Raw genomic sequence first — 22,621 nt, forward strand, 5'->3', positions numbered from 1 at the left:
CTTGGTTTGCCTGCCAGGACTCATTTGCCACCCTGTGTCTGCAAGTGGATGACAAGCAGCAGTGGAGCCCTGCTTCCATGTTACAGCAGCTTTGCAGGAACCATGTATTCTAGCAAAAAAGAAATAATTTGGACAGACACATATGGATTGATGTGTCTGTTGTATATCTGTATAAAGATTAGGTTCTGCTTGGCTGCTATTAACGTAAGTGACTCTGAGCAGTTAGTTTCTTCTCTGGAAAAATGGTGGTGTTGCATTGGCAGTTTTTTTATTTCTTAGATAAATACAATGGAAAATTAAAAATTTTTTGGGGGCTGATTCAGTTTACTCTATATATAGGAAATTTAAATATATAAAAGCTAAAGAATAAATTGTCTTTTTCCCTAGCAAATCAGGGTCACTGGTAGGGAGAAACCTTCTAGCAGTTCTCTGCTCTTGCAAAATGGGACTGAAATGAACAAGTTTATTTTGGTGCAGAGCAGTTAACGATTACTACCTGTGCTTTCCCCACACCTGGGCCCACTAGAGCCCCACAAGAAATGTGTGAAAAGAAGAAGAATTGAAAACATGTCTGAGTGCAAGGGCTAACACACCTCATCTCTCTGTGCAGCCTTGGCTTGTGTGTAAATGACCTCAATGAGAAGTGGAAAGACTGGAAGCAAGGAGGTTCCTATCTCATCAGTGCCAAAAACTGGCCAAACAGGATTGTGAGTGATGCTTTGGGGCATCTGTGTGGCACAGAGATTGTGAGCATCCCTCTGCTTTCCCTAGAGTTAGTCCCCTCTCTGTATGAGCTAAGAGGATAAACATTTTGTGTGTGTCTGGGTGTACGCTATGCACATAGAGAGCCAGTAGCTCTTCAGGTATGAAATTGATCTTCTTGCATAATTTATTTCAGAGAAAATTATTAATTTTTAAGCTCATCCCAATAAATTTTGATGATTGACTATGATGATATCCCTTCATTCAGCATAAGGTACAGTTCTCCCGTTTGAAGACAACACGATGTGGGAAATATTGCAGAATGAGGGTCATTGCATCAAACGAAAGCAAAAAGTAGAAGAGTTCACATTATGTCTTCGTCTTACCTTCCCATTACAAAATCCAACACACTACAGCCAAGTGTCCTGGTGAGTCATTGTCCAGTAAGTAATCTCTGCTATATGACAGGCATTCAAAACCACAGAACTGAAGCTCTCCAGAGAATACTGTATTAGCTGAAAATTTTAAGTTTAAAAGGTAGTTGTTTTGTTTCTCTTATGGCTGCTACTTTGAAAATATTTCTAAGTGGAAAATGGAAACTTGTCAATTTGGGGAAGAGGGAAAAAGGGGATTGACTTCCTCTGTGAGTTAAAATGGTTGTTGGACAACAACAAATGCAGGGATAACTGTGACACACAAATGCATAAAGTATCTCTAGAAAATTATCCACTTATTAGGCAAAGAAGAAAATTTTATTCCTACATAATTATTAGGAAATAGTTCAAATGAGAAAATATCAGGTAGTTCTATCTCATTTATGGCTTTCTTAATGATTTTTTTAAAGCAGTGGACACGAAAACTCTTTGAATTATCAATGCTGAAAGCAAGAAAGCCTATGAGATTTTCAGTTCTACACTGTGATTCTATTGGATATATTTCAGCTAGGATAGAAATCTGTCTTATCTGCAGGCCATCTCTGCTAGGTGGAAGAAGTCCTGCATATTCCTCTTCCTAGTTCCTAAATGCAAGAATACATCTGAGTTATGCCCTCAGTTTATTGCCTTAAATGTAATCTCTGCTCTTTGTGTTGATCACCAGAGATACAACAAAAATGTTTTCATGAGAACTGGGTTGGTCTGCAGAGACTGTTTGAATCTCCTGGGAAATCTATATCCATCCCTATGAGCATATCCTCTGCCTCCTTCCTTAATTGGGAATAACACCCTTTATTTCTTTCGTGTTTCCTTTCTCCTCCTCAGGCAAGGCTGAGGAGAGTTGTATGAGATGTATGTATGAGCTTTTCAGTAATCACCTGGAGCCAGAAAGGTTTTTGTTCAGCATACAGGTTTCAGCTGGATGGTTCATTGTAACACAGCACGCCCAGTCTACCCTCACCCCCTCAACACAAGCCTGGTGCCACCTGCTTCATGTGGCGCCTTCCGAAAAGATCAGCTGCCTGTCTACTCCTTTTCAAGCAAAGAGCAGTAATGAACATTAACATGCATGGTTTAAAAATCACATGAACAGCTTTCTCACTACCAGTGTGTGTCCAGAGTGTGCTAGAACAGATTGCAATGTACTTCGGTTTATGTTTTTTTTAACTCTTATCCTTAGTTTCATGAAGCTTGGCTCTAGCTTTCACTGTTATTTCCATAGCTCCTCCTTAGTACTATTACCAGTTTTTCTGGCACCACATTCACACATTTTCCTGCAGTCAGTTGGATGTTCCTGAGCTGATTGCTTGCAGGCTACTGGTAAAGTTCCTCTGTCCTCACAGTGAGCGTTGTTACCATTGCCTTTGTCCGCGTGGTGGTGTTGCATACCCTGCTACGTAGTGCTGTAAATCCTTTACAGCTGTACTACTTCACAAATATTGGGCATTTCCTTGGCCTGAGCTGTTTACCAGAGCACATGTACCCCACGTGATAAGTTTATACGTTTCTTTAACACGAGCTCCACATTCTGTTCTGCCTGAGGGTTCTGCTTTATTTTATCTTAATGGACATCGTTAAAAGAGAATCATAAATTTCAGCAGCATAATATGATCAATCCTCCCTTTGTATGTCTTAGGGCACCATTTGTGTGATGCCAGCTTCAGTTGCAAAGCCAGTTTAAAGTTTTGTGGCACAAATATTTGGATGTTTTTAGAAAGAAAGGAGTTGCTCCTCACATTAATTCCTTTAATGATACTATCCTGGTGCATGCTCTTACTCTGCCCAGACTGCTCTTAATACGTTTAGCCTAATACCATGTCCTGGTCAGAGCCTACAATTTTGACACCAGTTTGATTCATCCTTTGCCTGAGCTCAGGCTTCCGAGCTGTGTTCCTCAGCTAAGCACAACCACTTCCAGTTGGCTTCTGTGAAAAAGAATTTAAGGTACAGCTCAGTCAAGCTGTGGACAAGTCTCCAGAGAAAAGGAGTGGAAACTTCTTGTGCCAGATTTACTCTTTGAGGCAGGAATTCAGGAAACAATGTCTTCTGTCTGGACTGGGCAACTTCTGTTGGATAGCAAATCTTTTTACTTTATGAAAGACTAGTTTTCTTTCAGGAGCCTCTGTCACCTTCAGAGTGCAGCAAATTCCTCTCTTCTCCTAATCTAAACAAGAGTTGCCCAGGGAACCCAGTCAGTGTTTGCAGCTCTAACTTACCTCTTCAACCCTGGATCATCTAGCACAGGCTCTTCTGAACTTTCACGTTCTTTCCGTCTCCATCGAAGAAAATCAATCTTTCGTTCTTTCTCTCTCTCTTTCTCTCTCTCTTTCTTTCTTTCTTTCTCTCTTTCTTTCTCTCTTTCTTCCTTTCTCTCTTTCTTTCTTTTCTCATTGTAAGGACAGCTAGCCATTCTCTGAGGCTGCCAGGTGTTTTAATACCAACTCTTCTCCAACCATTGGTTTCGAGCTGCTGTTGTTGCACACAATCACTTGGAGACTGCATGAAGTGCTAGCGTCTTCTCCAGAGAACACATTCAGTGATGCTATTCTTCTTTTCTGTAGCTTGTTAATTACTTTTCCATCATACTGTGTCCTGTTTAGAGACACTAAGAAGCGGAGTTTGACATTGCTTCATTTTCTTTGCTTTTATTTTCCCCCTGTCCAAATGCAGAGTCAACACAGTAACCAGCTTGAGCTAACTGCTCCAAGTACTTCAAGACACAGCAAAAAGTAATTTAAGACAGCAAAAACTAATTTCTTGGAGGCCGGTGAGACCTTTGTAAGGAATTCATATCTTGATTTCCACTTCCTTCTGTGAAATTTTCAAAATACTTCCACTTCAGTTTCCACTCCCATCCCAATATTGCAAGTGAACAAAATTCACTCACTGGCTGTGGGTGCTCATGTTCCCGCTGAAGTCTGGAGTGTATGCTTTCTTTCTGTGCTGTGAAAGTGTCATCTGGCTGTATGGTGATGATTTTAGTTGGCCCAGGGGCTCTGCACAGGAATATAAATACTCTAGGAAGTTGACTGGTCTAAACTGTATGTGGAGCTCAATGCCTAAAAGTAAATCTGAGAGATAGTATGACTCTGAGTTAAGATTTCAGAATCTATTTCCCAAGTAATAGTTAAACAATAAAAATTTTGTTTTGGGAGTGGTCTGTGCTGTTCAGGACAAATGGAAAGCAGAATCTTGCTTATTTATAAATATGATGTGAATCCTTCTGTGACAGAATTCCTCCGGAAGTAGAGGTGAACATGCTTAACCTTTCCAGAGATATCTACTAGCTTTAGTCCATCAGGCATGGTTCAGCCCTTGCCTTTGGTTTCTACTCCTCTGCTTAGTATTGCCTTTCAAAGCACACATGAGTAGGAGTGCATGAAAATATGAGCTGCATGGCAAATCAAAGAAAAGACTTGTTTCCTGAGCTTTGACTGTTGTTTTTGTTTGCCTTTTGTTTCCCTGGGGAAATGAGTCCTATAATTTAGAAAGGAATAAGTGTCTGAGAGAGTTCTTCTGTCTCCCTTTGTCCCTTACCATCAGGAGCAGGATGGAATCTGTGCTGTGGCCTGGCTCCAGTCCATGGTAAAAAAGCAAAACCTTGGGTTGCAAGCCAAGTGAGCCTGTGCTAGGATCAACATAAGGGACAAAAACCCACATGCTCTCACGAGTGTCTGCTTCCATTTTTGCTGCACAGTTGTGACACCTTGGTGTGAACATCTCTGAGCACTGTTACAGTTCCTCAGATTACGAGAAGGAACCAGACGGAAGGCAGGATGTTGTTTGGCTCCCAGGGCAAACTTACCTCACGGTGAAGAGGGGTGAAAAAAACCTACGGCCAGAGGCAATGGCTCACACCCTTCAGTTCCAGGGATGTTAGCTGCCACTGCCAGTGCTGACAAGCTGCTCTCCAATGCCTGACATTCATGAATGTCTGGATACAGTTCCTCCTGGCACTCAGAATTTCATCTACAGCCCTCTCCCTTGTTCACACCTTGGCAAGAAGAATCACTCCCTTTTGGATATAGAGACACACCCTGACTCTCAGCTGGTTACCAGGCTCAGCTGGAAGAAATCTTGGCATCACATTTCTGCTTGCAATTCCATAGAAATTGAAATCTGCTGTAAACTTGATGAGGCTTGAAGTCAGGCTGTGAAAGTGTAGGGTACTTTGAAATTGTTAAAGGAATCTGAGTGTCTTAAATATATAACATTTCAGTATTGATATTGATCTTGCTATTGTTTTGGCTTCTTTTGCTAAAATTAAGTCTCAAGAGAAAGCCAGTCCTTGTGGGTAAAACTTCATTAGTGCTGTTTCTCTCCATTAACTTGTAGCCTATTCATTTTCCCGATTCTTAAGTCATTTGTATGACTCTCACATTTCTGCAGCTCTGTTTTTTTTATTGTGTTTTCATGTTGGCTAATAGCTTATGCTACTGTCTTTCTTGAGAGTGTTCAGAAAGGTTGGAACTGAAGTAAATATATTTGGGCTGTCTCTCTGGAACACCATGCAAATACACATTCTTTATTAAGAGCTTCTTCCTTTGGGTGATGAGGCCTTGGGAACTTCCCCATGGAAGTGCAGTCCTTGGGTCTATCCTCAATTGCTTGCCAATTTCTTGTATAACACAAGAGATACTTTTTGCTTGCAGTGAGGAGCAGTTATGAACATTTCTGCCTTCTCCCTCCTGCAAGCTTTGCTCTTTCTATTCCCAGAGGCAGGCAGTGTGCCCTTACACAATGCAATATCAGATAACTCATTTTGTCCCTTCTCCATAAGGATTTTGGTGATTCAGACGTTGGTAATACTTGCACAGCAGGGAGATGGGGTGCTTTAACCAGACGAGTTTTTGAGGTGTGTTATTTCTATATGCTTATGAATATCAGCATTTCCTATTTCAGCACACAGGGTAGAAATTTGTCAGCCAATTTTTCTCTCTCAGAATTGAGAGAAGGAAAAACTGTTCCTTGGTTGTTGCACAACACAACTTCCCTGCTATCTTGGATCTTATTAATAAAGTTTAATTCTGATTCTAACAGGTTTTCAGTTATAGAGCTCTTTTTTAGTATCATGGAATGTATTCCTTCAGTCATCCCAATCTAACGATAAGCATCAAGATAGACGACTTCTGCTAATCTGAGTTTATAATTAAAAATTGAGAAGACATTGGTACCAATATGGGAGTATAATTGGTAATATATATATGGGAGTGTAATTGGTAATATATGGGTTATGGGAACAGTTAACAGCCTGTGTGGGGTTACGTGCTAGGCAGGCAGCTGGGCACAAAAGTGAAGGGTGACAGTGTCTTCTCTGGTGCTCTGCAGGTGTCTGTCACTAAAGAATGAGGAAATCCAAACTTTTCTCATGACCTCTATGACGTGAGTGAGAATCAGAGTCCTGTTAGGCTCCCTGGTTAAGTGCTGCACCCTCACTGTACTGCCTTGCTGTAGTATCTCTTCACTCCTGTTTCTTTCCGGAGGACACAGATGAATGGTTAGGCCAAAGGACTATTGGTGAGAAGAGTTGGTGCGCCATATATTGCTTTCATTCATTTTCTTCCAAGAGCTGATTTATCTTGTCATTGCACCTCGACTGCTTTCAATGAAGCAGAGAAGTAGGCCCAGATTTGCTCTTCTTAATGGATAGCTATCAGCTGCTGTCAAATCTTCTTTGGTGAGTGAAGTATCTAAACCGAGACAAACCAGCAAAATTGGTGCTTGACTCTTTGCCTGTTGATAAATGAGAGAGGTTCAGAAGTTCAACAGCTATCATCTGGCTAAGAAAATCAGCTGTGCTGCTTGCTCATTTCTTTTGAACCACATATGATTCACAGACAAAGGTACTCTAGACAAATCCCTCCTGGTGCAGTTCTTGCTTATTTTCATGCTTTGCCGTCTAACCACAAACTCCCAGCCCCAGCTGAGAAGAGATATAATTAAACTCAATGTAAAATATAATTTAACGATGGTTCAAAGGCACCCATTTAAATTAAATTAAAGCGCTTGAATTTGCATTTCTCATATCAGGTACAGAATTAGCTGCCACCTGTTCATGTGTACGGAAAGCTTATGCTTATGTGATAGCTGTCAGCAGTTTTGTTCTGTTTGGTTTTAGCATCTGAAAACTGGTCTGGCTGAGTAAACTCAGTTCAGATGTAGTACATCTACAATGTGAGCTTTGCTAACAAACCAAATTTTAAATTATTTGGTGGGGCATGCAGTAGGAACCTAGATAGGGGTCTTCCCAAAACCTGCTTTTGAATCTTATTAGAGGTATCATGAGCCCTAAAGCCAGAGGACTGAAGTTTCACATATTTCAGCTTCTAGTGTTCTTTTCTGTGTACTTCTACTCAAGATTGACCAGCATGTGATAGATACAACTCTCAAAACCACTGAATAGACAGCAGTGTTGGGGTGGTCTCGGTTATTTGAATATTGCCATCAAAATGGTGCCAGCAGATTACTTGACTTCTGTAGAAAATTATTTTCATCTGTGTAAATTACACATCTACTTTAAAAAAATAAAAAATATAGTGGTTTCAATAACTCAGTTTAACAGAGTCAAATCTCTGTATTATGGCAGGCACATCAGCTATGTCAGAATTCAGTATGGTAAAATTTGGCAAGCTGAGTTTTCTACTTACTCCTAATATTCTGGTAAAAACCACAACATATTTCTTATGCTGCTGAAACCTGAAAATACTAATGATGTTTTCAGAGAATGCAAGGTAAGTTATCTCTGGTGCCAGAATTGCTCGTTGTACTGACCACTCCAGCGTGAGGCGTCTGTGTGGTTTTGTTTTGAAGACAAGGCTGTCTTGGAAAAAATGAGTAAAAGACTTCTATAAAAAAATCTCCTGAGATAAAATCATTCTTAATATTTTCAATTCTCTGGAGCATTCTGTTTTACAGAAGAAAATTAAAATAGCTAGTGACACTTTAAATGCTGCCATTCAATGTAATGGAACAATAACAGATAGTAAAGTGTGAAATATAAGTGTTATGGCATATCAAGGTTATATTTTTTAATTTGCAAAACGTTAAAACTTTTATGTTGTTGTACATATTTTATAAACTTTAACTGAATAAAATATGAAATTTACTTCAGTTGCACAAATAACTCTGGAGACTAAATAATCAAATCGAGACCCAAGGCAATTATATTTAATCAGGTTAGAGTATATGTGACAGAGATGGCTGATATTAAAGCAAGATTTAGTTCATCACTAGTTATACCAAAGAATGGATAAAAGGAAACAGCTGACTTCTGATCTTCCTTCACAGCATTTATCTGGGCTACATTTCAGACATTTATTTATTTTGATACATTTAATGCCAATTTGTGCTGTGCTAGTATTCTAGGAATCAGTCTGCAGATGGGTCCATCATTATTCATTAATGCAAAAACTTTCTGGAAAGGTAGCTTGACTGAGCAAGCAATGGAAGCCTAGAACAGCCTGGGTAATAAGTAGTGACAGTGCAGGAGTACCTTCCTGAAGCATGCTCCCTTAGGCTCCTTATCATTTTGAGAAAGTTGCGGGAATGAACATTGTACTTTGCTTTTGATGTCCGTTGAAAGTGCTGGCCAGCTGTCTAGTGGAGATTGAAAACTACCGTTATTACCTTGGAACGACAAGTGAAAAACTCTCTTTGATTAAAAGTTAAATTATACAGCCAATGAAGTGCTTCTAGTTGCCTTCATTTTGAAACAGGACTCAGTTAAAGATACACTATAGTTATAAGAAATTTGCCTGGAAGTTAAATGCTTTTCTTGATACTCATGCTTAGACCTTGTTTCTGACCTGTTCACATCCCTCTCTGTGATTCTGTGATGCCACACATACCATAGCATACAATACAGGTAATACAAATAAAGAAATACAAAATGAACAATACAACATACACAATATCTAAAATAGAATAACTGGAGTTCAATCTTAAAATATAATAGCTGTATATATCAAAAGAAAAAAGAACTATACACAATAAAATATATAACAGCCCCAAAAGAGTGAACAATAAACACCATAGAAGGGATAGTGATATGTTATACAATAGAATGGATACTGTTATATACCATGAAACACAATGTGCAATACCTTGTGCAATGCATATAATACTGTGCAATATAACAAATACCAGGCCTCCTCACACATAGAACGTACAGTAAGATACTAAATACAACCCAAAGTTTAACACAATACAAAAGACAATCAAAATATAGAACATAATGCATTAAAAGGTATAGAACACAATGCAATACATTTAGTATCAACAAAAAAATAATACTCATGATGCATGCAGTACATACCAAATAATAGTGTACTGAATAAAACCAAGTGCAAAGTGCAGGACCTGGGTCAGAGCGACTCCTGCCATCAACCCAGGCTGTGGGATGAACAGATGGAGAGCAGCCCTGTGAGGAGGACTTGAGACTGCTGGTGGGTGAGAGGCTGGACATGACCCAGCCATGGGCACTCCCAGCCCAGAAAACCAAACGTGTCCTGGGCTGCATCCAAGCAGCGTGGGCAGCAGGGGAAGGAGGGGATTCTGCCCCTCTACTCTGCTCTGATGAGACCCCAGCTGGAACCCTGATCATTGCACAGATGGGCAACTTATCCACAAAGATGCTGTAAGGACCAGCATTAAAGAAATTGCAAAAATCTGGAAATACCATGTCCACCTCTGTCCCTTCACTCACAAGGCAGATGACTTTATCCCAGATTAGTAAGCCAGGTCTTTTCCTTTGTGAACTCATGCTGAATGTGCTTGATGATTGCATTTCCTGTCACAAGCACACAGTACAATCTTTATAATTTTTCCAGGCTCTGAGGTTAGACTAACACATCTGTACTTTCCTGAGTCTTCCCGGTAACATAGTGTGGAAATGATTAAAAATTGAGGAGAGGTTCAGACTTGACATTCAGAACACTTTTTTTGCATTTTAGAATCTATTATTTTCCTGACATTTTGCCATCTTTTCATGTCTTGCATAGGATATATTATTATGTTTTTGTATTTTCTGATTGCTGTACAGAAATTTAATATTCCAGTTTTCAGGGCTGCATAAAACAAATTCCATGCAAACCATGCAATATGTCTTCACTATATCTATATAAATACTTCAGTTAAAAAAATACATTAAATATATCCTACACAGCATGTATGCTAATGGATTGTGTATCACATTGAACTGTGTGTTGTATGGTATTTGTTGTCTTAGTTTTTTAGTCTTGTGTGTGTTGTATTCTAATGGATTGAGTGGGTTTTTTGTACTGTATTTGGAATTCTCTATATTTGTATTATATGGTATGATATTATTTGTATGTATGTATTGTACATACTGCATTGTACTGCATGGTATGGGGTTGTATTATATTGCATATATTGTGCGTTACACTGCATTTTGTGTCAGGGTATGTATGGTATGTATGAAATTGTGTTGTGTGTGTAGCATTACCTGTTATTTATTGGACTGCAAGGTGGGTTTTTTTGTGTGCAATGACTAGTGGGGTGTGTATTCCATGAGTATTGGGATGGTACTGTCTTGGCTGGTGTGGTAAGGTTCAGGATTGGATGGTGTTGTATGGAGTTGCATGTTTTGCACATTATGCATGTATTTCATTAGTAGTGCTTGTGATATTGGTATTTCTCTTGGTACAGGTATTCAACTGAACCCTTTTCTCTGGAATCGACCAAACCGCTGGGTTACTTTTCCTCCCATACACCAGCACCCCAGGACTGCAGTGGTAAGATAAGAAATAGGCTAGTGCATACCCATCTGTTGTACTCCCCACCATTAACACTCAGCAAAGAAAAACAAGGCAACATGAAGTTGTTTGAAATAATCACAGCCTGCTTGTATGCCCCACTATCATAAGTTATCATCCTTTGTTGTGACTTCTGAATGCCATTAGTCCCATATTCAATAGAATTAACTGATACCGTGATTCCCCTCATTCCCACCCTGTTTTTCCCACCCCATAAATTTTATGCTCTGCTTACTTTATTCTGTCTAGTATTTAATTTGTATTTATATCATCTGGATTAGACTGCCTACTGGAGGCACTGATACAAATGAGAGCAAAATTTTCTTTTATGCCAGTGCTCATTAACTACATCTTCTCAGAACTTGGATTGTGTAATAAAGGTTAATGGGGAGACCACACTGAGGAATGTCTTAAAACAATTTTAAAAAACCTGTTTCGTTTGTTTGCACACAAATAAAAATGAAGTACAGTAAATTCATGAATACAAGCCACACTGAGTATAATCCGCATCTCTGGGTGTTGGCAAATATTTCGTTTTTTGTCCATAAATAAGCCGCACCTGAATATAAGCCGCTCTGTCGTTCACAGAGAGGACCTGCGTGTAACAAAGTTGCCAATTAGTAACAGAACCGCGGCATGGCGGGGTTTACTGGCTCGGCTCAGGTTGTGCAGGCTCGGGCCGCTCGGGGCTGCCGATGGGGCCAGGTGGCCCAGCCCGGTGCTGCCACTTGGCAGGGCCGCTGGGGGCTGGCTGCCGCTGCCACTGGGCTCAGTCACCACGGCCCGGCGCTGCCCTGTGCTGGCAGGCAGGGACGGAGCCCCCCTCGCTCCCGCGGCGGCGGGTGGGGACGGAGCACCCTGCCTCCTCCCAGAGCCGCGGCCATGGTGGCGCGGGGCCCCCGCCTTCCCCCTGAGCTGCGGCAATGGCGGCATGGGCCCCCCCCGTCTCTCCCCCAGGCTGTGGTAGAGGAGGGAAGGAGAGAGCTCTCCCTCCTCTCTCCCCGCCCCCCGTGCTGCCTGCAGGGAGCCAGGCTCCACCCGCGGTGCAACAGAGTAACAATTTGTAACAACGCGAAATGCTGACTTTGCAGCTGCTCGACTCGGCACTCTGACTGGCACTTCTGAGGTTGTAAATGTCAGAAAACTATTCACATATTAACCGCTCCTGAGTATTAGCTGCATTTCTGGTTTAGGAGCAAAATCTTAGTCAAATTGGTGTGGCTTGTATTCGTGAAATTACTGTACTACAAAAATAAGAGTTCTGCCACATAAATCTTGCTGTGGAATTACTAACACCAAAGAGTGAAATGAAAGTGATGGAACTTGATTTAAGATGGCCATGACTTTCACACACCATACACATTTCACATGTGGTTTACAGCATAAATATAGCTAGTACACAGATTTGTGAGAAGTTGGTGTTGTTTGCGTTTTGTAGTGTGAGTGTTTGTTCAGCTCGTCATTATTCATTACATTTTTGAACTGCTGTATTCAAGAACATCTTTCTATTTCTGGGACTTATTAATTTTAAATAATGTAGACGTAATGTCCTAGCTATACTTTCTTCTTTTTGAAAGCTGGATTTTAAAGGTGTGTAGTCAAAGCGTTTTTCCCAAATTCTTTTAAACTCTGTCTTGCGACTTGGAAGACCAAGTTTTTCTTTCTGTTGAACTAAACTTCAGTTGCTAAACAAAGATCCAAAGGAAGTTTTGTTCATGGTTTTATGGTTGCCTCTTTCTGCCATTTATGAACACAATATGTGGTGCATTCCTCTATTAAGTCATGACTATCTTTGTTGAAGCAGTATCTGAAAACACCATGTGCTGATAAAGTGGAAGAAGTATTTCTAAAGCATGTCAAGGCTGGTGCATACCTGCTAAATTTCTAATCTGTGTTAAAATTCCATTCATGTTAAAATGAGAAAAGGAGATTTAGATTAACTAGTGGATAAAACAACCATATTTATGGTGATGTGGTAGTTCAACAACCTGGAGTGAAATTCCGTGGTCTCAAATCTTTATGAACACAAAGGAAAGGCCTCTTTAAATTCTAGCTGACTGAAATACATGTAGCTTGCTTCTTCTTTATGTAAAATCTCTGTCAGCTGTAAGCTGTGTTCACTCATACAGTCTTGCTTACTTAGATTAATTGCTCCTTTCTATTAGTAATTTAACTAGATAACTAAGCTTGGTTTAGGACTTCAGTAAGTGCAGAACTTGGCTGAGGAGAAATGTGTTTCTCAAAAAAGTATTGTTGCTATTCTTTCACTGTGATGTGGTTGAAATTGAAAATGCCACCAATTTACAGAACACGTAAGATTGTTAGAAATTGCTTATGTTCAAAAGCAGATAGAATTGTTAAAATCAAGCCCTCAGTAATTTGCAAGGAAAAATTTAAAAGTTGAATACAAATGTGGGTAGGAGACTCCTTAGAGGAGGGCCCATGAACTGAGCATTTGAAAAATGTGCAGTACATTTAGGGTCACGATTACGTTACACATATGAAAGCACATCTTTAGTTGCCAGCTTTGCAGAGGAAATGTAATGAATGTCTGCTGAGGAGAAATCTGCCATTCTGCCAGGGAATACAGCTGTCCTAGGTGGGGATTCTGTTCAAAGTAGACAGCTGATGATAGTTAAGAGGTGCTGACAAATACGCTACAAAGAATTTCAGAGACTCATCAAGCGGATGAGCTTCCTTTGTATTTTTCCATAAGGGAGATCTCTTGCTGTCTGTCCTGGTTTCATAAAAAGTCATTTTCCAGCTTTCTTGTGGACTCCTTTGGCACTAGAAAACTGCTATAGCATCCTTATGGAGCCTTCTGTCTCCAGGCTAAGCAACCCCTGCTCTTGCAGCCTTTTTTCTTAGGAGAGGTACTCCAACCTTGTCTTTGGCATACATCTGAGGCTGAAGAGAACTCTGGAGAGCAGAGATGCAAGTCCAAAATTAGGGGGACTAAAGAGAAGGATATCAGTGTGAAATTTTAAGGGTACTAATATAGTTGTAAGTGTACTAATATAGGTCTAAGACAGACCTGAGGAGCTCAGTTAATTCTTATTATCAGAGGAAACTGAGAGGTGACTTGTACTAATTCAGAAAAGGGATATTACAGAGCTTATAAGACAAAGGAAAAATGGGATTCAGTGACTGGAAGTGGAAATTTGACAATTTCAATATTAAAATGAGAAACAAATCTCTAGAGGAATAATCAAACATTTAGAGAACCTATCAGAGAAGATAGTGAACTTGCTATTGTTTGACGACTTTATAAAAGATGACGGGTTTACAATGTTAAATTGGATTCTGTAGCTTGAATATGTGGCTCAGACTTTGTTAGTAAATCCTGAAAACACATTAAACAATTATCTGGATTCAGATTACAACTTCAGTAAACTGGTATGTCTACACATAAAAGTAATTTTGGGCTTCATACAAATAAAAATAGTATTTCAACAGTTAGGCAAATTAAGGACAAAACACTTAGATGGCAACAAGCAAGCAATAAAAGTGCATGTCCAGTGAATTCCAGCATGGCACTGACCTTCTAGGAAAAAATAATTACAGTAATTTCATTACTATAAGGCACACTGGATTATAAGGCTCACTTATGGGAGTCGGCAAATTTCAAAACTTTGTCTATATATAAGGCGCACTGGACTATAAAGTGCACTTTTATTTTGCAGCGAGGATCCACGTGCAACAAAGTAACCAATTAGTAATGGAATCACACAATAGCGGGGTTTACTAAGGCAGTTGGTCAATTTGCAATCATTTTTCATGGATCAGCATAGCCTTTAAACACAGCCCCAGGCACTCTCCCCATGCCGCAGGCCCCGGCACTCCCGCCCACCCCCAACGCTGGCTGGCGCAGCTGGCGCGGCTTACGGCTCGCTGCGCAGCTCGGCTTGCAGCTCGGCACATGGTTTGGCTCGTGGCTTGCACTTCTGGGTTGGCAAATTTCCCAAATTTGTCCATATATAAGGAGCACCAGATTATAAAGCGCAATTCCAGATTTTGATCAAAATTTTAGTCAAAAGGGTGGGCCTTATAGTCGGGAAATTACTGTATATTGTGTGCTATCTAAAATTACATTGTGTTCTATTCTAAATATGCTGAAACACAGGACAGCAACCTTGTTGGTTAATGAGAGTTTCAGTTTGCACAGATATTGGACAAAAGGCCTTCTAGAAATGAATCTGTTGGTTTCTCAGTTCTGTATAAAAATGAAAAAGAAGTAGTGGAGAGATGGATTATAACAACCTCCTTGATACTTTCCTGATTACTTTCTTGGACACTTTTTTCGTCGCCCCCATTTAGGATTAGAATTTGTGAAAAGGAGAGCAAAAATCCATCCTGAAGTTTTGGGTCCATATATGGCCTGATAGAACAACAGAATAATACTTCTTAGTTAACACTGTTGATGTGTTTTCTGCTGGGCATAAGGAAAATTTTAATAAATAATATGTTTAATAATAATGTTTAATTTAGTCCTCATAGTTTTAGTCCATGATTTCTTCCAAACTACAGTGATTTCATGATTATAAGCCGCACTGAGTATAAGCTGAACTTCCGGGTGCCAGCAACTTTTCATTCTTTGTCCATACATAAGCCGCACCTGATTATAAGCCGCACATTGCAATACAGAGTGTGATAAAAGATATCTAATCTATCACCATCTGTTGAGAGTGGGGGCAGTGATCCTTATCTCAACAGCAGATATTCTGCTAATAGACCATCCATTGAAACCAGGTGGGGCATTGTTGAGTCATTTTCTGCTAATGGCCCATTGAGTCCCACTGTGTGACTGATAAAATTACAGTAGTTTCACGAATACAAGCCGCACGGATTATAAGTCGCACTTCCGGTGCCTCGACAATGTTGCTGTCTTTGTCAATAGATAAGCCGCACCCCGAATATTAGCCGCACTTTCGTTCGTCGCGAGAATCCGTGCGCAGCTTTCACAAATTGGCCAATTAGTAACAGGATCGCGGCATAGCGGGGTTTACTGGCTCGGGGCAGGGCCAGGAAGGCTCGGCCCGCTCATGGTTGCCGACGGGGCCGGGTAGCCCAGCTCAGCGCCACGGCTCGGCGGGGCTGGCCGGGTGGTGCTGCCGCCGCCGCCGGGCTCGCTGGCCCCCCTCTCCCGTCAGCAGCGCCCCGCTGCCGCGTTCGCTAGCCCTGCCGGCGGGCTGTCGCCACCGCCGCCCGGCTCGCCGGCCGCGCCACGCCGTGTTCCCTAGCCCTGCCGGCGGGCTGCCGCCGCCGCCGCCGCCCGGCTCGCCGGCCGCGCCGCGCCGCGTTCCCTAGCCCTGCCGGCGGGCTGCCGCCGCCGCCGTCCGGCTCGCCGGCCGCGCCGCGCCGCGTTCCCTAGCCCTGCCGGCGGGCTCCCGCCGCCGCCGCCCGGCTCGCCGGCCGCGCCGCGCCGCGTTCCCTAGCCCTGCCGGCGGGCTGCCGCCGCCCGGCTTGCCGGCCGCACCGCGTTCCCTAGCCCTGCCGGCGGGCTGCCGCCGCCGCCGCCCGGCTCGCCGGCCGCGCCGCGCCGCGTTCCCTAGCCCTGCCGGCGGGCTGCCGCCGCCGCCGCCCGGCTCGCCGGCCGCGCCGCGTTCCCTAGCCCTGCCGGCGGGCTGCCGCCGCCGCCGCCCAGCTCGCCAGCCGCGCCGCGCCGCGTTCGCTAGCCCTGCCGGCAGGCTGCCGCCGCCGGGCTCGCCGGTCGCCCCCTCCCGTCTGCACCGCCGCCGCGTTTCCTCGCCCTGGCCGGCACTGCAGGGCCCCGCACCGCCGGGCTCCCCCACGCTGCTGGCCCCGATTCTGCTGGGCTTCCCCCGCTGCCAGGCAACCCCACCAGCCGGCCTTCCTGCTTCTGCCATGCTCCCCTGCACTGCTAACCCCAGTTCTCCTGGGCTCCCCCACCCTACTGACCCGGCTCTGCCGCCCCCCTGCCCCGCCCTGCTGGCTCAGGCTCTGCCGCCCGCCCCCCACACTGCTGGCCCCGCCTCTGCCAGGCTTTCCCACCTCTGCCGGGGCCGGCCGGGCTCCAGCTTGGCTTGGGGCTGCCGCGGGCTCTCACTTCCGTGTTGGCAGCCTTTAGAATTTTGTTAATGTATTAGCCGCCCTGGAATATTGGCCGCACTTCCGGGTTTCCACCAAAATTTTGGTCAAATTGGTGCGGCTTGTATTCGTGAAATTACTGTATTTCATCCCATTGGAAGTTGCTCCAACCACGGGGAAGAGCCCAACATTGCTTACCAAGGTAAAAACAGAGGTTTTGGAACACTAAGGGAGCCCCTTTCTCCACTGGACTCCAGAGGAAAACTGGATTCCTCTACATCACCACTGGACCTCTGGAGGGAAACTGCACCATCTACAGGAGCACTGCTCCAACTGACCCGCATCTGTCACTGCAGGAGGACTGCAACCACCATTTAATGGGACTGCTACCAACACCCTTCCTGACAGTGTGTCAGGTTGTACTCTGACTTTGTCAGGTTTTGGAGTTTGTTTCTTTGTAGTACTGTATTTCTATTTTAATTTCCTTAGTAAAGAACTGTTATTCCTAATTCCCATATCTTTTCCTGAAAGCCCCTTGATTTCAAAATGATAATAATTTGGAGGGAGGGGGTTTACATTCTCCATTTCAAAGAGAAGTTCCTGCCTTTCTCAGCAGACACCTGCCCTCCAAACTAAAACAACAACTTTTTGTTCTTTGTCTGTATATAAGCTGCACCTGATTATAAGCTGCACTTTGGGTTTGGACCAAAATTTTAGTCAAAATGGTATGGCTTATAATTGTGAAATTACTGTACTTCATTTGCTTTGCTTCTACTTCTCTGGTTCTGCCTGGTATTTTGAGACTTGTGTTCAGGAAAACCAGGAAAGGCATATAGGAGGGAAAAGACCAGATATTAAGATATAATTGAATTTGTGGCCTGATTTTTTCATGAAAAGGATAATTGCTCTGAAGAGTAACAGTTAAAACACTGCAACTTACTCAACAAAGAGAAAAGGTGAAGTGTTTCTCCTGTGGTGTAAAGAAGGTGGCAAACTCTAGAGCTTTACACATGTGTGCCATCATTTGCCATAGCAGTGTATTTTGTGTGAATCTGTTAGACTTCCAAAGCTTCAGCAAGCTGCTGAGGACTTTTTATTGTAAAAATACTTCTATCTAAATATCAGTTATCTAGTGTAATTTAAATGGAACATAGAACACATAGCTTCTACTTATTTTCCTCTGTATAGTCCACAATGATGTTTTGAAAAACCCATTAAGTTATTACCAGGGCACATTTGCAGGGCATATTCATTCACTCTAGATGCTATTGTTCAATCAAATAAAGGTGAAATAATTTTTACAGGGTATAACCTAGAACCTGCTTCCCACAGAGGTTTAAATAATGATAGTGTACTATAGCAAATATAGAATACACCAGATGGGAAAATAAGATACAGAAAGTTCCAAAGAACACACAAAATTGGACTGTGATGCTGTGTTTGGGCTTGCAAATTAAGGTGCTATTAAAACAAAGGCATGTAATAAACAATAGAAGTGGAAGGTGATTCAACCCAATTGAGTGTCTTAATTGCTACTAAACTCAGGTCTATGCAGAGGATATAATACTGGAATAAGTTGTTTTCATTTGGAATGAAAGGAATTATCTGCAGATTGTTCTTTGTTCTCCTCAGTTCTCTCCTATATTTAACTGAATCTGTCTGGGGAATGTGTTGTCATGGCAACCTGTAAGTTAATCTTGATATTTCAGACTTAGAAGTTATGTTACTATTGAAACAGAATTCAGGAAATATATAAACACAACTTTGTTTCTTAAACATAATTGTAGATTTCTTTTTAAATCAGGGAAGTGTTGTGTTCCAAAGAAAAGTCAGGCACACAAAACTACTGTCAATTGTATGTATACAACTTTACCACTGGTGTGAGAATGAAAAATTTAGGTGGAAGGTGTGCAGGGACAGCTCTTAAATGAGAAGGAAGAGAGTAATAAAAGCCTTGGAGACACTGAGAACTGAAGACTAATGCTGCTGAGTGAGGCTACCCAATCTAACACTGACTCCTGCCAAATGCAGAGCCTTGGGTGTTGCCTTCTCTTGCTGAGACAACATGGCCTAGAAGCCAGGATGTCTGATACTGTCACAGGAAAAAGTAAGCACGGTGCTCATGCAGTATTGCTGTCCTGCATATGTGTATGCTTTGAATTTACAAGGCTGTCTCCTCCTTCCAAGATCTCTTTGTGCCACTCTTTATTTGCCGCAGCCTTCAGAGGTTTCTCTCTGCAATAAGACCTCCAGCATGGTGTATGTCTCTATGTAAAAGGAGAGACAATTGTCACCTTGGCCTGAGTTTTATATTGTATGTGGTAATGGCATTCCTGAATGAACGAAAAATTTGTATGTACTGTTACTTGGCTTAAAATTTTGTCTATGGGCAAAGAGACAGTATACCTTCTGTTAAGGGCAAGAGTGTATTTTTCATGCAATTGAGAGTCTGATAATTGGGCGGGGGGGAGAGGAATAAAAATAAATTAAGCCCAAATTCTTAATCTTTGTACAATTTTTCTTGGTGATTGCCTTTATTTCTCCTGCAAGTAAGGTTGGAAATTTCATTCTAGTGGTAGAATACTGTGGTGAGTCATCAGTATCTAGATCTTTCAGTATCAGTAATATGATGTTTATGTCATTTTTTTCCTCTAGCTTTCACTTGAGATAATTTTTCACAAAATCACAGAATCATTTAAGTTGGAAAAGATCTCCGAGATCATCATGTCCACTCTACAATTTTGTCTCCTAGACCATGGCACTTAGTGCCATGTCCAGTCATTTCTTGAACACTTCCAGTGATGGTGACTCCACCACCTCCCTGGGCAGCCCATTCTGACGTGATCACCCTTTCTGTAAAGAAGTTCTTTCTATGTCCATCCTGAGCCTACCCTGGTGTATCTTGATGCCATTTCATCTCATCCTGTCTCTTGTTTCCTGGGAGAAGGGACTGACCCTTTGCTTGCTGACATGCATTTTCAGCTTTGCTATTTTTTCCTTGGTCTGCAACAATCATGTCTGAATTTATGTTTTTATGGTGCTCATTCCAGAATTCTTTTTTTGTCTTTATAACCCTATCCTAAATTTTGTCTGGATCCAAGGTATTCCTTTTGGTGACTGTTGAGAAGTTGCTTATACCCAAGAGGTATGAGTATGAAGGCCCTGCCCTATGCCTGCTCATTCCATGCCTCTGAACTCTACACCACTTCCTATGTCTCTAATTCTGAAGCCTCCTCCTTTTGTACCATGTCTTTATTCCTATACACAGTCTCATTATGCTAGAGGCAGAAATTTAATATTTTATTGAAGATAAGGATTTGTTACTCCTGCTTGCATAATGTCATGGCTGCACTGTATGAAAAAAAGTAAAATAAAACAGCAAATTTGCTGGAGAAAGGCTGGCCATGCTCAGTCCTGAGGAATTGTAAATTGAGTACAGTATTTCTGACCTGTAACCAACAATGAAAACATTTTATTACACAGGTACATGGTTACAGAATGCCTGAGTTATTGCACTGAAAGTCTATAGAAAATAGTTCCTATTGTTCATCTCCAAGTTTATCATTACTACATTTCAGTCTTTAAGCTATTATCTCATGATTCCATGATTCTGGGTATTGGTCATCCTTATTTTGGAATTTGGATGTGTTCTTGAGCCTACAGAGTATACTCAGTGTTCCTGGAAGTACTTATTCATTGTCTCTCTTCACCTGCTCAGAATAACAATTTTTACTTTTCCATTTCATTAATAAAACATTGTTAACTTTCACAAACCATGTCCAGTGGTTTTTTCAATCATACAGGAATATAGCAAACCCTGATATTTTAAACACTTCAGATCTGCTTAAAAAAAGTTATCTGATATGTTCTTACAGTACTTATTGTTCATTTTCCATTAAATCCTCTGGCAGCAGAAGTTAGCCAACTATTTTGGTGCAAGCTGTGCTTTGCACCCAATTTTCCTTTCCATGGGGACAATGAAAACTCACATGTCTTTCCTTCTGACTGAAGGAAATCTATTGGATTTCTGCATCAATTTCCAGGACAGGAATAAATTTTTCTAAAGCAACAGGAACGATTTCTGGAGGTCTTTTTTTAGAGCTGGACTGTTCATGCTTGAATATAGGTGTGCCTGCCGCATCTCTACTCTTTCAATAAAGAACCTTGGTTTAAATATTCTTCCAAATGTTTGTGCCAAACAATAAAGCCTTTTTTCCCACTTGTCATAGATTGAAACAAATGCTTGATAATTTGCTGATTCAGTTCCCCAGCGAACCTGCCATGTGCTACATGGATTTTTCACACTAGCCTTTGGACTACGTTATGTCTGGCCTTTAGCAGACTTCATGTTTTTCATATCTGCTTTAACAGGACTCAGCAAGTTGCACTTCTTGTGCATACTACATGATTAGGAAGAATTGATGTATGGAAGTAGGAATGAACTACAAAAGAAGATCTTAATCTCATACCCCAGGTGTGTGCTTTGCAAAAGCTTTGAAACTGTTTATCACTGTAGGTTCAAAGATTCAGTTTGTGCTTCTCAGCTTATTTCATCAAAATTCCCACCTATTAGATTGTGGAAGAGGAAACTAAAACATCAACATGAAAGAAGCTTCAAGTTGCATCTGTCACATTAAAGAGCCTTTGTTAAAACAGTGGTAAAATGCATCCCACAGGGGATTTGTTGGATTTATCCAGAAAATAGATGGCTTTCCTCTGCCTGTGGAGAGGATGATTAGTAAGCCATGAGCACATGGAAGCAGTAAGAATTCATTAGATCCAGGCCCCGAGTAAACAGGTTTCTGCAACATTAGATCTCAGTTTGAGGCATACAGTGATATTAGCTGGTTTTGTGATGAACTTAGGCAAACTCAGTTTTTAAAGCTCACTGTACATGATTTTTCAATTAATATTTTTCCTTTTTAAAAGATCTTGACCCACACACTCACCCCACTGTTTTACCCTTCTTGTGTGTGTCCTCAGAGGGTTCTGAAGGGCAGATACATGCAAATGCATTTTCATCTTCATAATTATACTTCTTTAAATATAGCAGCAAACCCTGCTCTCTGAGAGAAAATCATTTAGCCTGCAAAATGCCTGTATTCTATGCAACTACACTTCCATATGTTAGAGGGTCTTCACCCCTTTCTATTTGCAATCAACTAATTCCTACATTTTCTTGGTATTGTTTAACTGAACCAGTTTCCCCAAGCCCTATGTTTAAGGGTTCCTTTCCTATATATTTATGTCTGGACAAATTTTCTGATTCTCTCATATGTAAGACAAAGCCGTCTTAAGGAAAAGAATAGCACAGCATTTCTTAATGTGGCCAAAAGAGCTTGCATATATGGTTTAGCTGATTTTCAAGTTTATGTTCAGTAACTTATAACAGGTAGTAGATTTCACAACAAGAAGGATCAATATTTCTTTTATAAGCAAGGTGTTGCTCTTAAGCACAAAATGCCATGAATCCAATCCTGAAATTATAGAACTATTGCTATTTTTAAAACACCACAAGAACCAACCATGAAGTTTTCCCACTAGCTTTGATGGGCATTGAACCGCATGTCCAGGATGTTAACTGGTATAGAGGCCAGATAAGTGGTTTGGTGAATTTGATGACTTAAAGTTTCCAAAGATTACTGTAGAGATTAGATTTGTAGC

The 22,621-nt window shown here is 41.6% G+C and overlaps 1 long non-coding RNA gene across 1 annotated transcript; it reads left to right on the forward strand.

The window, feature by feature from the left end:
- LOC117011036 lies at positions 1-21,390 on the forward strand. The gene is made up of 4 exons (XR_004420836.1): positions 1-204; positions 971-1,130; positions 10,803-10,888; positions 21,329-21,390. It is a non-coding gene; the product is annotated as an uncharacterized LOC117011036 (long non-coding RNA).
- Positions 21,391-22,621: the final 1,231 nt, after the last annotated feature.

Source organism: Catharus ustulatus, chromosome Z (genome assembly GCF_009819885.2).
Source record: "Catharus ustulatus isolate bCatUst1 chromosome Z, bCatUst1.pri.v2, whole genome shotgun sequence".
Taxonomy (NCBI): Eukaryota; Metazoa; Chordata; class Aves; order Passeriformes; family Turdidae; genus Catharus; species Catharus ustulatus.